Genomic DNA, 15,895 nt, shown 5'->3' with positions numbered 1-15,895 from the left:
CATGAGTAACACAGGTATAATAATACCACCTCTTTATTACATAAAATTGTTGTAATAATGTCCAAGAGCTGACAGTTCTGCAGAGTCTTCCTTCATCAGACTTGCTGAACCATCTACCCAAGTATCTTCATTGTGGTGTAGATATCTACTTGTAAACCATGAGTATCGAAATACGTATGGCGCAGCCTCCAAAAGCGGCAGAGCATCTTTCATAAATCGAAGCTGTTCATTAAGGTATGACATGAGTTGATGTGCATGAAAAGTTTTTTTTTACATTTGAAACTTTGAATGCTTATCGTTTTCAGAACTTTCTATTGAATATAGTTTTAATATGATTTGATAATATCATAGTGATAATTATAAAATTCGAAATCCGATTAAGTTTCCGCATAACACATACAGACATGTTCCTCTGCTTAATTCTTCATAGAGGACTTCGTTAAAAAATCATCAAACGCTAAAAACAAACGGCTATGACGTTAGAATATAAATCTAGTAGGAAGTTGGTGAACCAAATTTTGCAGATTTTATGTGCAAAATTACAACGGTGCTTTGGAAAATGTATTTTATGTAATCTGAAATGTTTCGCCAGCCATGCAATTAATAACGTAAAAGTAAGGTTTGTGTGATCAATAAAATAAATATATGGTGCAAAAATTTAAAGAATTAACTTGAAATAAGAAAGACATGTCAAGGCCTTTCTGTAGATATATGCATGTTGCTGGATGTATTTTGTATAGGCGAATGGTTGCTGTTATTAAATCATAATATCGTAGTTTAATCCGAACGCATTACCGTGCGTAACGTCTAACAAACCCTGCATGTGAAGACTAGTAAAATCGCGACACTGTGGAGCTAGTTTTCTAGCCACCAACGAACGTTAGTAAAAGTAGCTTCATCTGTACAATGGTACGTATATGATGTATTCAATAGTACTTTGGAACGAGTATACTCACCATTAACTAGCGTTTGTAAAGGTAGCTTCATCTGTATAGTAGTACGATTGGTTCCATGGTGTTGTGGAACTAGTACCATTGAATACATCATATACGTACCATTGTACAGATGAAGCTACTTGTACTAACGTTCGTTGGTGTCTAGTTTACTCGCCATTAACTAGCGTTAGTAAAGGTCTCTTCATCTGTACAGTAGTACGATAGGTTCCATGATACTGTGGAACTAGTTTTCTCGCCATTAACTAGCGTTAGTAAAGGTCTCGTCATCTGTACAATAGTACGATAGGTTCCATGATACTGTGGAACTAGTTTACTCACCATTAACTAGCGTCAGTAAAGGTGGCTTCATCTGTACAATGTTACGTTGGGTTCAATCATATTATGGAGCTATTTTACTTACCACCAATGAACGTAAGTAAAGATGGCTTCATCTGTACAGTGGTACGTTGGGTTCCATGATATTGTTCAGCTAGTTTACTTACCACCAACGAACTTTATCAAAAGTGGCTTCATCTGTATAGTGGTACGATCGGTTTCATGATATTGTGGAGCTTATTTACTTACCACCAATGAACGTTGATAAAAGTGTCTTCATCTGTACACTGGATGTTGGGTTCCATGATATTGCCGCCCCTTTCTTGTGAGAAGCCCCGGAAAGGTCGATGATACTGAGTAGAAGTAAACACAAATCACCAGACACCACCAACACTTCAAAAGATGACAAAAAAAAAAATACGGTTGAATTAACACGATACAACTTTGTCTAAAATTGTTGATTTCTACTTCAACGTTTTTATGCTTTTGATTATATATAATATTTTCAAAAATTTCTGCAACATATGACAACAATGTGAGTTATTTTATTTCACTATTACTGATATATGAGTAAGAACGTGGGATCTATGTTGTGGTTTAATGTTATTTACGAATATGAAAAACGTTTATCGAAAAGCAAATTATCATTTAGAAATTTGACATTTGATAAAAAGATTGAATCAAACACTTAATACGAAAATAAAATTTCTTTGAATTCAAGAAAACCTTATAACAACAAAAATAGAAAATTTGACAGTATTGTTTTGATATTTTTATGAATCATATCAATATTGGATATTAATACATGTCGAATGATTTGTACATACTCATGATGAAACCACAATTCAATATATCATTGAAGTACTACACCAAGAAAGTACCAATACACTGGAATATACCGATAAGCAGTGATCTAGATTTAATTATTTGTACTGTGAATCAACTTAAAGGTGAATGGGTGAAAAGTGAAACCTTGGCAAGACATCATACATGCACGACGTCAACCTGAAATGTGTTTAATCTTACTGATATAAAAATCTGTGTTTATTTTACCACAGGACGATATTAGTCTGTATTTTGTCTGTAGATTATTTATATGTATATGCCATTTGGTTCTTGTTTCTTTGCTGTTCTTGAGATTAAGATTAGAACTCAATGTTGACTGCTGTTTTTTGTTGTACATATAATGGTTCTGAACACACTTTTTTGTCAGTATAATTGATTTCTAAACGACTGACATATAAGTGAGAAATCCAGGTTCAATCCACCATACTTTCTACACGTACATAAGGAAATATTGGTTAAGAATATGCTAATTATTTTCAATTTGTTTGATATGTTCAAGCTCTTGATGTTGCCTTTCGTTAAATAATTTTTCGTTTCGATTTTGTCCTTGGATTTTGGTTTTTTGTTAGATACTGAATTCTCTTATATGTTGAAAGACAAAATAATATTTCAATGTAGCAAAATTGAAATGTACTTAAATAGTACTCTCTTAACCATTATTATCTGTGTCAATGCATATAAGGTTGAACAATATAGATACTATTTAAATTACGATAATAATTGATTGTAGATTAATAGTATACATCACGAACAGACCCGATTACTAAATTAATTTGTCAGTACATTTCGTTAAATAATGCAAAAAGAGCGAAGAAAATAACACACCTGTTTTCTTTCGATATTTATTATGTTGGTATCTTTTGTTTCTGTAAGGGACATAAGCCGATAACAGTCCATTCTGTAAAATATTAAACAGGTCTGAGGCCGCTGTTCAATATTCTACATAATGGACTGTTAGAGGCTTATATTTTACTTAAAACATTGTTGAAAACGTCGAACAAAAGTAAAAGTAAGCAAGTTTTAAAATTGTTTTGTGAATAAACTTTCTTTACATTAAAAAATATCATACATTCTTGACCCTTTTAAGACGTAGCTCAACGTAAACAATAGACAAAAAGAAAGTACAGCTGAAGGTAAACAACATGTATTGCTACGTAAAGATTAAGACACAGCTTATGCGTATCATGATTTCTGCGTGCGCAAATAGTACTCGTATTTTAGCTCATAGTTTCCGTGAACACCATTACAAGCGTGTTGTGTTTCAAAATGGTAAAGTGATGAAACTATATTTTAACGGAAAAAAAGAAGGTGATGTCGTTATTAGTGATTGTGTTGTTTCAAACTTTGGATAAAAGAAGATGTGTATTCAGAATCTGTTCAGATACATTATTTCAGTGTGGATTACAAACTACAAAGAAGATTTAGTCAAAGCAGCTAATAATGGCAAGTTTTATATATATTATATTTCAAAATGTAGTCCTTTCCTATTATTTTCTTGTTTCTTATCAGGTTTAATTTTTACTAGGTGAATGAGAAAAAAAGAATAGCGCATGAAGGGTTCTTGTTGAATCATATCGAGTGCACCGCAATCAATTTTATGTCAAATACATAATCAATACGAACAAAAGAGATAACAAGGTGCAATGAGTTATATTCTTTTGTTGGAATTTCTAAGAGAAGACTGTTATTGTTTACCCAAACAGTACCACTTGAATACCCTTCCCCCTTTTTCCTCCTTTTCTGTTTTTTTTATTTCTGCAAGGACGTGTCGCTTTTTTTCGTTTATTTGTGTATTGAGTCCCTTGTGGTTTTTTTTTAAATGTGTCTGTAACGTACTTTTGTCTCGACTTGTTTTTGAAAAAATATATTTATAAAACGATCACTGCGAACAAAGTGTGAATAGGACACACGATTGGTTTGTTTGACAGATAAAATGAGTTGATGTCTTCCTTTATTCTGCTTCCCATATTCATATTAGAAGTGTTGCATTAAATTCACATTTAAGCAATCATATCAGACTTAAAATATAACAACTTGTAAATCAACACCGAAACATGAAAATAAAAAACCCTATTATAGTCCCCTAGTTCATGAAGGATATTCTAGATTCGCACTTTGTACACATTGCGTTATGAAGAAGAAGCACGGCTGAGTAGACATGATATACGACCTTTTTATTACATAAAGTTGTTGTAATAATGTCCAAGTACTGATAGTTCTGCAGAGTGTTCCTTCATCAGACTTGCTGACGCATCGACCCAAGTACCTTCATTGTGATGTATAAATCTGCTAGTAAACCATGAGTATCGAAACACATACGGTGCCGCCTCCAAAAGCGGCAGAGCATCTTTCATAAATCGAAGCTGTTCATTAACTGATGTCGTATGAGGACAGGCAAACTCGGTCAGCCATATTGGTTTGTGGAATCTATTCCATGCATCCTTAAGGTAAGCCATAAGTTGATGTGCATCACATCTATAAGCATGGACTGCCACGTGGTCAACTCTACAATTATGACATTGATGTAAAAATTGTTGCAACCAGTGAAGATTTGTAACTGCAGGACTAACTAAGATTTTCCCAACAGCCTTTTTCTCTACTTCTTTCCACATTCCGACAGCCTGTGCTACTGTAAGATTTGACCCTCCTTTGTGGTCAGGCTCATTAAAACCGAGAAGATATTTTGCATTGGAAGATATATTGATGTCTCTATTGAAATTTTTAGGGTTTATCATCGGTACAAACCCTGCTCTTACGTTAGCTGTCGGACAGTGATGTAGAAGATGCATTCGATCAGGTGAGTGTTTCCAGGTATACCTGAAAAAAGAGAAAACAAATGAGAGTTAAATTGGCTGATTTGGAAATTTTCTGTTTATCAGGGTATAGATGAATAGAGAATAGATTGACAAAAGAGTAAAACAAAATCGTCAAAAAAGCTAGTTTTTGTTTGCAAAAATATAAAGAATAAAGAATACATTGATGCTTTTTACGCCGTATAGTTTTATTTTGTGTGGCTCGCAATTGGCTGCATTGCATATGAAACCAAATTCAAATAAAATAAGTAAAACAAACCCAAACCACTAGAACTGGTCGTCATGTTCATTGTATCAGCAGACAGATGAGTGCGCGTTAGATGGCATTCCGATCTTTCTAAACAGTACAAGTAGTCTATGATGACTTATATCGTCCGGTAATACCTTTACAAATTATTATAAAATTGCACATATTTATTGTCTCAACTTAAGATAATGGACCAAACGCAAGTGTTTCAACTAACAAAGTCTTATCGATTTCATGCAAATAATCAATAATCGAATACAATAAAATACATGTGAATAATTTCATACACATTATAAGATCAGAGGAGGGAAATGAAGAAGAATCGAACGGCTTGGATCATCGATTAAAAAAAACCAACTAAATATACCGTGTTATTTTGTAATCAATAAGCTCTATTTGAGCAGATATTTTGTTTTTCAAGCATACGAATCATTGTTGAAAAACAAAAGAATATTATTCATATCATGTGAATGGTCCATGTCTATGAGAAAAATGAGCTACAGACTTTATCGAGACTAGTACTTTTATAAGGCAGTGCGTGTCATTCTTTGTTACAATTTGATGTGGGTTTGCGACTGACATTTAAACACTTATGTACAGCATCATTGTATCCTATAAACGTTTGGTATTACGGCGTTTACAATGTGATCTGTGTTTGCGACTGCCAATACAAATACTTGCGTACAGCAGACATGTGCCTGCTGTTCCGATAGTCATTTACATCAATGAATTTTACCAACGTGTATATTTCGTAACTTGGTGTATCTGCATGTAGGTAGGTGGTAATATGATGCAAACATTTATTTATAAAAAAACTCTATGGTCTTATAGGTGAGGACTAGTGAACGTGGTATTGTGGAGCTAGTATACTTACCACCAACGTGCAAAAGTAGAGGTGGTTTCATCTGTTCAATGGTACGATGGGTTCCATGATATTGTGGAGCTTGTATACTTACCACCAACGTACATATGTAGGGGTGGCTTCGGCTGTACAATGGTACGATAGTTTACTTACCACCAACGACCGTTAGTAAAGGTGGCGTCATCTGTACAGTGATACAATAGGTTGCATGTTATTTTGGAGCTAGTCTACTTACCATAAATGAACGTTAGTACAAGTGCTTCACCTGTACAGTAATACAATAGGTTCCATGATATTTTGAAGCTAGTCTACTTACCATCAATTAACGTTAGTACAAGTGCTTCACCTGTACAGTGATACAATAGGTTCCATGATATTTTGGAGCTAGTCTACTTACCACCAATGAACGTTAGTAAAAGTGGCTTCATCTGTACAGTGGTATGTTGGGTTCCATGATATTGCAGCACCTTTCTTTTGAGAAGCCCAGGAACGGTCCAAAATGCTGAGTAAAAGTAAACAGAAAGAACCAGCCACTGCCAACACTTAAACAGACGGAAAACAAAATTGAATTTACACGATACAACTTTGTCCAAAATTGTTGGTTTCTATTACAGCGTTGTGATGCTATTGATTATATATAATAATTTCCCTCAACTTATGACAATACTATTAGCTTTTTTTAATTGACTTTTACTAATATATGAGTTAGAACTTGGAGTGTATTTTGTGGTGGAAGGTCACCTTAGAATATAAAAAACGTTCAACGAAAAGCAAATCATCATTTGGAAATTTAAAAACTATGATAGAAACCATGAATCAACTATTAACGAACATGTAATTTATAGAAAACCTTATGACAACAAATATAGATAAATCTACAGTTTTGTTTTTCATTTTAATTATCATTTCGATATTTATACAACGACGAACGTTTTGTACATACCCATCATGGTCTCACAATTTAAAAGCTCATTAAAGTACTACACCAAGATAGTACCAATAAACTGTAATGTTCTGATAAGCAGTGATCTAGATTATAATATTTGAACTGTAATTCAACTTGTCGGTGAATTGTTGAGACCTTGACAAGGCATTATAACAAGGATATTATGAAATGCATATCTATGTTTTGACACATTCCATATTTCCATTCGCAATTTTATCATGTTTATTACTATACTACAAGTAAATATTTTTCAGTACTCTCGGATATCATATAGTGAACGGCAACATTTTTTTGTCAAAATTGAAATGTGTTCAAAATAGTTCTCTCAGCCATTTATCATCTATCTCGGCAGATTGAACAATTTTGGAACTCTTTACAATGAATTAATCATATTACAAGATTTTTTCACATATCGTTCGCATATAGACTTGATGACACATTTTATTTGCAGTGCATTTTGTTAGACAATACCAATTAAAGAAAATAGTCACTTGCATTTTTTTGATAATGTTTTACAGTTTAGTGTGTTTTTTGTGGGACAATTTATATCAAAATAGAAAAGTTTACAAAATTATCAAAATATCATCCCGATATAGACGATTCAATGTTGGTCTTTTATTCAATTTTTCATCTTAAAACGTACGTCTTCTGCTTCTAGTTTGACAGTAGTCAAAATAATTATGATGTCTTGAAAGGCTATGATATTTTTTTTTCTTTGACGCCTTACATCGACGTCATAATGCTGAACCCACCATTTTTGGTTGGACTTTGAGAGCATATTTTTCTCTCAACTTTGAGATCCAATTTAGCCATTAAAATTTCATTGAAGGCTAAACATTTTGGCATATATAAAAATGTGTTTGCTTGTGCAAAATATGTCTAATTAATCCCTACAGTAATAATAAAATAAGTTACAATTCCATTCGAGGCGGGAAAATGTCGACTGCTTTTTTTAAAACGTTTATCTGATTTCTTTTTAGGAGATTATAAAATAATTTGTGCATCAAACTCGGTCAAGTTTGACAGACTCCAATTTCGGGAACCTTTGTTTTTTATATTATTCGGAAATTCAGGTCCGTCAAATTTTACCGAGTTTGGTTCAAAAATATTTTATATTCCTAAACTGAAGCATCTTGAGAAGAAATCAGCTAAACGTTTTAATATAACAGTAAATTCCAACTGAAAATATGAGTTTGGCGTTATGACGTCGATGGAAGGTGTCAAAGAAAAAAACAATATCATATCCTTTCAAGACGTCATAATTATTTCGACTAGTTTCACAACAGTGAACACATTGCTATTGTCAAGGTCTTGTACTCTTTAGAGGGAGTTGTAAGTTAACAATGATATATTGCATAGCCCTTCGCCGATCGTTTTATGTATCCATCTTCACTTTGAGTTGTAAGAAGATCCAAACCATCCTCTTTTTTTTAAGTCTAACACAGCACAATTGACTTCCTGACTACCTGTTTCAAATGAGCCTTTTTATTTCCATTCGAATGGTTTACCGGTTTAATTGATTGACTAATTGATCGATACAGTTTTTTGTTGGAATTGTTTATGTAATAACAGGTCTGCTAATAATGTTCCCGTTTGATAATAAGAGGATATTTTCTTCAATTGTTTTATTCCCTTTTCCAAATGATAAACACAAACATGTATTCTGACATCGGACTCCAACATCCTTTGAACTGAGTTTTATTATGCGTATTTTTATGTGTTTTTTTTCTCACAATAACTGGAGGTATAGGGAAGGGTTGATATCTAAAAGCACATGAATAACCTCGCTGCAATTTTCCCATGTCCCAAGTCCCGGGTGCAGGAGATTCTCTGCATTGCAGAAACCATTGATGGCCATCGTCTGTTGTCTGCTCTATGGTCGGGTTGGTGTCTCTGTGACACTTTCCCCATTTTTATTCTCTTTTTAATTACAAGCTCAGTAATCAGCACTTTGGTGCACGTGTTGACATCAATATCAAGAAAATTATAATATAAATTTACCGTTTGCAAAAGTATGAATTATTTGAAACACTAAGGATTTTCACCCTAGCCGTATTTGGCAGAAATTTTTGGTCTATTTTGGTCTTCAACTTTGCACTAGTTTTGGATTTCGACCTGTTTTGATCTAAGCGTCACTGATGAGTCTTATGCAGACGAAACGAGCGTCTGATGTATAAAATTATAAGCCTGATACCTGTGATTACTATTTATACCACTGAGTTGATGACACTGATTGTGCACGTTTCGGCCCCTAAGGGAATCACAAGCCCAGTAGTCAGCACTTCGGTGTTGACTAGAATATCAAGTATATGGTAATGTTTATAACTTTATGTTATGTGTATGTGTTTGAGCTTTTGATATTGCATTCTGATTAGGAAATGTCCTCGGAGTTAAGTATTTTTGTGATTTTACGTTTTCTGCATAAATGAAACTGTGTCAATATCAGTTTGCCTACAATGGTTGAGTAGTGATGAGTTTAACTTTGAACTTCGTGTACTCGAAAATATTTAAACAGCTGTTGATTTGTCATAATATAAAATACTACGCATAAATGTTATCTGAAATGTATTTCAGAGAAAAGAAATAAACAGGAGAAATAGTACCGATTCAAATCATACACTTTCTAATCATTGTATTACATAAAATTGTTGTAATAATGTCCAAGTGCTGAAAGTTCTGCTGAATTTTCCTTCATCAGACTCGCTGAACCATCAACCCAGGAACCATCATTATGATGTAACCTTCTACTAACAAACCAAGCGTATCGAAAAACATACGTTGCAGACTCCAAAAGTGGGAGAAGCTCTCTCATCAACCGAAGCTGTTCATTAACTGATGTAGTTTGTGGACAAGCGAATTCAGTTAGCCATATGGGTTTGTGGAACATATCCCATAGATGCTTAAGTCTAGCCATTATTTGGTGTGTATTGCACTTATATATATGGACAGCCACGTGGTCAATTCTACATTGGTGACATTGCTGTATAAATTGTTGTAACCAGTTCAGATTTGTTACTGCAGGGCCAACCAAGGTTTTTCCTGTGGCATGCTTCTCTAATTCCTTCCACATTACGACAGCTTGTGCTACAGTAAGATTGGCATGTTTTTTGTGGTCCGGCTCATTAAACCCAAGAAGATATTGCGAGTTACCAGAAATATTAATTCCTCTTTCAAAATGCATTCCATTCACCATCGGTACATATCCTGCTCTAACGGTTGTTGGACAGTGATGTTGTAAGTGCATTTGGTCGGGTGATTGTCGCCAGTCGTACCTGAAATTAAAAACATAATTCTACAATTAACTGTATGGCCTGGTTTTGGTGTTACCAGGTCACATACATTATTGTCGTCAATGTATTCCATGTTCACACATTCGTGTTGTCCAGTTTATTTTTTCCAATCGGTATATTATTTCTAGCATGAAAATTCAACTAACTTTAAACAAAAGATAATTGTGTGCAATTGAGCGTTCATTGCAGCCAAGAATTCGATATTTTCATACAGTATTGGTAGTTTTTCTTGATATAATGTCAATTAATCTGCAGATGAAGAACATCGCACCCTCATACCAGCTAACAGTACGTCAGATGATGCTTATCATACAATCATTAGCAGGAGAAATGTGTAGCAGCTGAATTTTGTCTGTGGTTTCATGATCAATTACTTTAATTTGCCTTGAATTTTTCGATTTTGATCTGCTTTCTAGTTTAATCAGTAACCATAGCCGATAGTAGGATATGAACAGCACAAGGGAACATGGCGTTCTACACTCACCCATATAACTTGTGTGTGAAAACGTGATCCTGGTAATTTATCTTTTTACTTACCACCAATGAACGTTATTTAAGGTGGCTTCATCCGTACAGTGATACTGTGGGTTCCATGATATCCCAACTCCTTTCTTATTAGAAGCACTGGAAAGTGTGATGATGTTTAGTACAAGTACACATACAGTACCAGATACCACCAACACTGAAACATAAGTTACAGCGTGTTTAAAACGTGTTTTAATCATATGATCCATTTTCTTCAGGTGATTATTTTTATTTGTAAAGTGTGTTAAATGAGCTAAGTGTAACATGGGAAGGAACCACAATTAACTCCGTTGGTAAACCAAGTAAAATACGAAAGTATAGAGCGTGAATAGGAATATACTTAGGCTACGGCAGAATAATCTTTAAAATGTATTGAACGTAATTGCGACTTTTCGTCTTGTTTGCATTGATGCAGTTAACAATATTTACGTCGTTTACGTATGATTATGAAGATAACGTCGCTCCATCTATGAAATATATAAGGTTTGTCTGCACCAAGCATTTGGGACAACATCCCTAATGCGCCTTGAAATGAGGAACTCAAAAGTCACGTGTAAACAAAAATTCTCTGTGTAGTGATATTTGACAGTTTTCTATGATAAACAAGTGACTGAGCTTAACCATTTGAGTTAATTCAGAAAGTAGGGGAACACAGAATAAATGTGTTAAAGCTATGGAGCTATTAAATGTGTTCAAAGTATTAAATTTTCAACGAACTTATTGTGTTAAAAATGGGATTTTTTACCATGAGGAGCCGCATCACAAAAGAATACTCGGGGTTTGCTAATTTACGGAAAAAGTAATCCCACTTCGTACCCCGAAAATTTAACCACATTATGTCAAAATGTCTCAGCTTCGAAACGAGCCATCACACATCTCCAAGTTAACGATATGGACTGAGCAACAGAAGAAAACGTTACCATTACCGCCTATGGAGAAACTAATGCACATCTATACCCAATTAAGAAGCTTAATTCCAGAAGTTTTGAGACTGATTTATGGATGATTCCACCTTGTACACCACCGAAAATGATGGTTAGTAGTTTTTTTATTTATACCTAGTTACCATAAATGGTTTAAGATAAATATTATTGATAACGATCAGCAAAAACGTTCGCTTTAAAAATGCATTACTGGCACGGGACTGAACACTTTTTTTAGGCACAATCATAACTTTGTTTACTTCCGAGAGATCCGAAAGGAATTTGTTTACTATATTGAAAAAGGCAAGAAATAACTTTTAAATATTATTAAATTGTAAGTAAACAAGACACAATATACTCTTTGTTATGTAGTTATCACTCTGGTCTACAGGAATACCTGATAATCAAGGGAGATAACACACTTCATACGAGTAAAGTGAGATACATCATCGCATGTGCTTTTATCCAATGATTTGACCCCTGGTCAGTAGATATTATATGCAAAAGAACAGAAAAAAAATTTACAAGTTTTAAGAAAATCATGAATTATTATTTTAAATGCACTTGAGCAAAACAAAAGATATTATCATTTCTCAGTGAAAAAGGGGGAGGGTCAAACCTTTTTGAAAACAATATTTCTGCACCTATTCAACTATTAAGCTAGTTAGCTACTACATATTGCTTCTAATGTAAAAGGTTTAAATGAAGGTGGCTAAGCCACAAGGGAGAAGCATTTGTCTTTCTTTGTAATTAAACTTTCAAGAAATAGATTTTTCTCTCTAAATAATACTTATGTATTTAAATCAAATGATAACACAGTCTGAGTAATTTTTTTGTCTTATTTCAGTTCCAGACATATCATTACTTTTTAACCTGAGATGGCAAATTAGAGGTTTTAAAAGTCCTGAATAACTGGTAAGCATTTAGTTTTATTAGGCAAGCTCTAAATTGTTTATTTATGGTAGTTATGCAATTGAAATTACAGTCGGTATGTTAAAAATATGCTAATATGAAAACTGTTGCTATGGTCTTGGTATTAAATGAAAAGGCTTAGTTACAGATCGTTTCGACTCAATATTTCGAGTTATTTCTTGCGGCGACTGTTTCTCACGTAACACTGCAAACTATATTTAGCACTATTTGATCTGTCGTTATTTAGTGACGCCATAATACATGTGATGTCACAATGTTTCCTTTAAGACTTCATGTGGATTTCTCACTGATAAAAGGTTTTCACTGAAATACATGTAAAAATAATTTTTTCTCAAATAGAATTATGTGAAAGGACAAGTTTTAAAAATTTGCACTATATTGCACCCTCATTATATGATAAGGATGACTTTCCCAGTAGTTTAGAGTGGTTTCAACAGTACCAGATTTCCACTAGTAAGAATAATTATTTTGGTATTTTTTTTTTATAAAATCTTCATTTTTGCATACTTTCTCTGTCAAAATGCACTTTAATGTACAAGAAAATTTTATAGAATGCTTTAACAGGCTCTGTGTATTGTAATTAAAGGTTATAATCAGAAGTTTTGTCCTTGTTTTGACTAGTAGAGGTATTGTGGAAGAAATTAATTATTCATACACATTGTATTCAAAATAAATGAATATAGCGACTAAAGTGTCATTGCCTTATTGTGCTAAAACAACTTTATTTTTTTTTCAGAAATGAACAAAAATACACAGATTTATTCAGAATGTTATACCGATGAAGATCACATAAAAATATTTGGAAAAATCAGAAGTATGGATTTCAATATGGGACAACATCCCTAATGCGCCTTGAAATGAGGAACTCAAAAGTCACGTGTAAACAAAAATTCTCTGTGTAGTGATATTTGACACTTTTCTATAATAAACAAGTGACTGAGCTTAACCATTTGAGTTAATTTAGAAAGTAGGGGAACACAGAATAAATGTGTAAAAGCTATGGAGCTATTACATGTGTTCAAAATATTAAATTTTTAACGAACTTATTGTGTTAAAAATGGGATTTTTTACCACGAGGAGCCGCATCACAAAAGGATACTCGGGGTTTGCTAATTTACGGAAAAAGTAATCTCACTTCGTACCCCGAAAATTTAACCACATATGTCAAAATGTCTCAGCTTCGAAACGAGCGTTCACACATAACCAAGCTAACGATATGGACTGAGCAACAGAAGAAAACGTTACCATTACCGCCTATGGAGAAACTAATGCACATCTATACTCATTTGGTTAAGAAAATACTAGTACATAGTAGAATATAAAAAAATACAAAAGTATCAACCTGTTTAATGTTGACAATCAAACAAAGAATGCTGCTGAAATATGTGACCTTACAGTGTCCCTTAGTATATAGATTCTTTCACTGTATTGCACTGCAGCAAGTGTGTTACGATATTTATCCACTCGAGAGAAATACATTTTCAAATTTATATAGCATGAAAAGCGAGGCTCGCCAATCGTTTTAATTATAAAAATGTATATGTCGAGAGTAAATGAATATCGTATTGCATGAGATCTGGTGAATAAATTTGTTACTTTAAAGACTTTTATACGATATGCAAACAAATTCAGAACTTCTTTTCCGAATGATCTCATTATGATCTGTTCGTTCGATGTGACATACTCAGACATGGATGCCTTTATATGACGTAACAATGGGAATTTCAGAGAAAAGCAAGAACTTTTGACGCCATTAAATGAATATCACCATCGAACAACTAAGATCACACGAACCACACGTTGACTTACTTAAATAATCAAAAGGTCGGGAAAAAAATCGGGCAGGAATAAGAACACATTCTATAAACTTTTACTAGACTGAATTTGTACGTTTATTAATACAACATATTGAAAATGTTTGTCCACAGATTATTTTTAACTGATATTCAGATATGCATTACTAAAGGAGATCGCATTCTTTAGACAGTTACAACGTTATGAGATCAGGAGTATAGTAGTTTTATTTGCTAGTACAAATTAAAAAAAAACTGTTTTTGATTCATTGGTAAAATGTTATATTTTGATGATTTTTCTTTGTATAGATTTTTACTGTTGTTGAGGATGTGTTTTTACCAAATTGAATGATATATATTTTTATGAAATATATCAACTTCTGATAATAGAACATCGAATGTAACGTACATACCCATGATGGAACCACCAATCACAACTAAGTATAGTACTAAAAGATAGTACCAATAAACTTAGACGACCTGATAAGACAGTTATATTATAACTGTAAATTGACTTTTACATGAATAGCTTCATGGTTAGACCTTGACACGACCTCATTCTTGTACGTTGTCGATCTAAAATTTGCTCAATCTAATACAAATAGATATATTAGTTTGTCGTGTACTACCTAGCAAATAAAATTAAAAGTCGATAATTGTCTACTACGAATTCGTTACATCTAAGACACAAATCAGCACAATAGCAAAACAACTTAGTTAATTTCCAAAACATTTCTTACAAAAATCCACTTAAAGTATTATACTAGGGACACCTTATTACAAAACTCTATAAAAGCTCATTGGCTTTTTGTAACAAAATAGATTCAAAGTAATAAAAATGTTGCTGTGTTTCTAAAACTGACTTTTATCCTTGAATACATTGGTAAGGTATAATTTTAGACGATTAAAAAGATTGATAAAGTTATATACAAGGCTTATAAGTTCAATGAATGACATTAAGTACCTTTTATTATTGAAAAAAAATGAAATTATCCATAGTCCTGTCGATTCTGAGACGACGAATTACGGAGCCTTGATAATACAATGGTGATTAACAAATATCAATGGTACCATTTTATTCAAGCATCACCATTATATGTGTAAAAGAGTTTTGATAACGTAATATACCCATTGTATGATATGAGCTGTCACAAATGAAATTGTAATGTAGTAAAAAAGCGATCACTATCTACATCATATCACATGTCCATTTTGTAATAAATAAGTACGTATAAAACCAATCAGGTTAACAACTGGGGACTAGAGGATATGTCTATATGCTATCTGTTCTAATGTTCACCTTAACGTTACTATTTACAAGTAATCTGTTCCAATGTTTGCCTGCATCAGGTTATAACAGTTTATATTCTAAGAAATCAGTTTAATAATCTTAAATTCAAATGTATATTCTTCAAACTAATATTAACTGGTATTTTCTTTGTTTTC

At 33.2% G+C, this 15,895-nt stretch overlaps 3 long non-coding RNA genes across 3 annotated transcripts; 1 reads left to right on the top strand and 2 right to left on the bottom strand.

The window, feature by feature from the left end:
• Positions 1 to 4,276: 4,276 nt before the first annotated feature.
• LOC143059044 (uncharacterized) lies at positions 4,277 to 7,120 on the bottom strand. Its single transcript, XR_012973355.1, has 3 exons — positions 6,983 to 7,120; positions 6,437 to 6,581; positions 4,277 to 4,934 (listed from the first exon to the last, which is right to left on the bottom strand). It is a non-coding gene; the product is annotated as an uncharacterized LOC143059044 (long non-coding RNA).
• A 2,415-nt stretch (positions 7,121 to 9,535) lies between these two features.
• LOC143058207 (uncharacterized) lies at positions 9,536 to 14,975 on the bottom strand. Its single transcript, XR_012972943.1, has 3 exons — positions 14,863 to 14,975; positions 10,813 to 10,957; positions 9,536 to 10,257 (listed from the first exon to the last, which is right to left on the bottom strand). It is a non-coding gene; the product is annotated as an uncharacterized LOC143058207 (long non-coding RNA).
• On the top strand, positions 11,311 to 13,879 carry LOC143059144 (uncharacterized). The gene is made up of 3 exons (XR_012973402.1): positions 11,311 to 11,835; positions 12,571 to 12,638; positions 13,393 to 13,879. It is a non-coding gene; the product is annotated as an uncharacterized LOC143059144 (long non-coding RNA).
• Positions 14,976 to 15,895: the final 920 nt, after the last annotated feature.

Source organism: Mytilus galloprovincialis, chromosome 14 (assembly GCF_965363235.1).
Source record: "Mytilus galloprovincialis chromosome 14, xbMytGall1.hap1.1, whole genome shotgun sequence".
In the NCBI taxonomy this organism is placed as follows: Eukaryota; Metazoa; Mollusca; class Bivalvia; order Mytilida; family Mytilidae; genus Mytilus; species Mytilus galloprovincialis.
The sequence above is the reverse complement of the archived record's forward strand: the minus strand, read 5'-3'. Positions and strand labels throughout refer to the sequence as shown.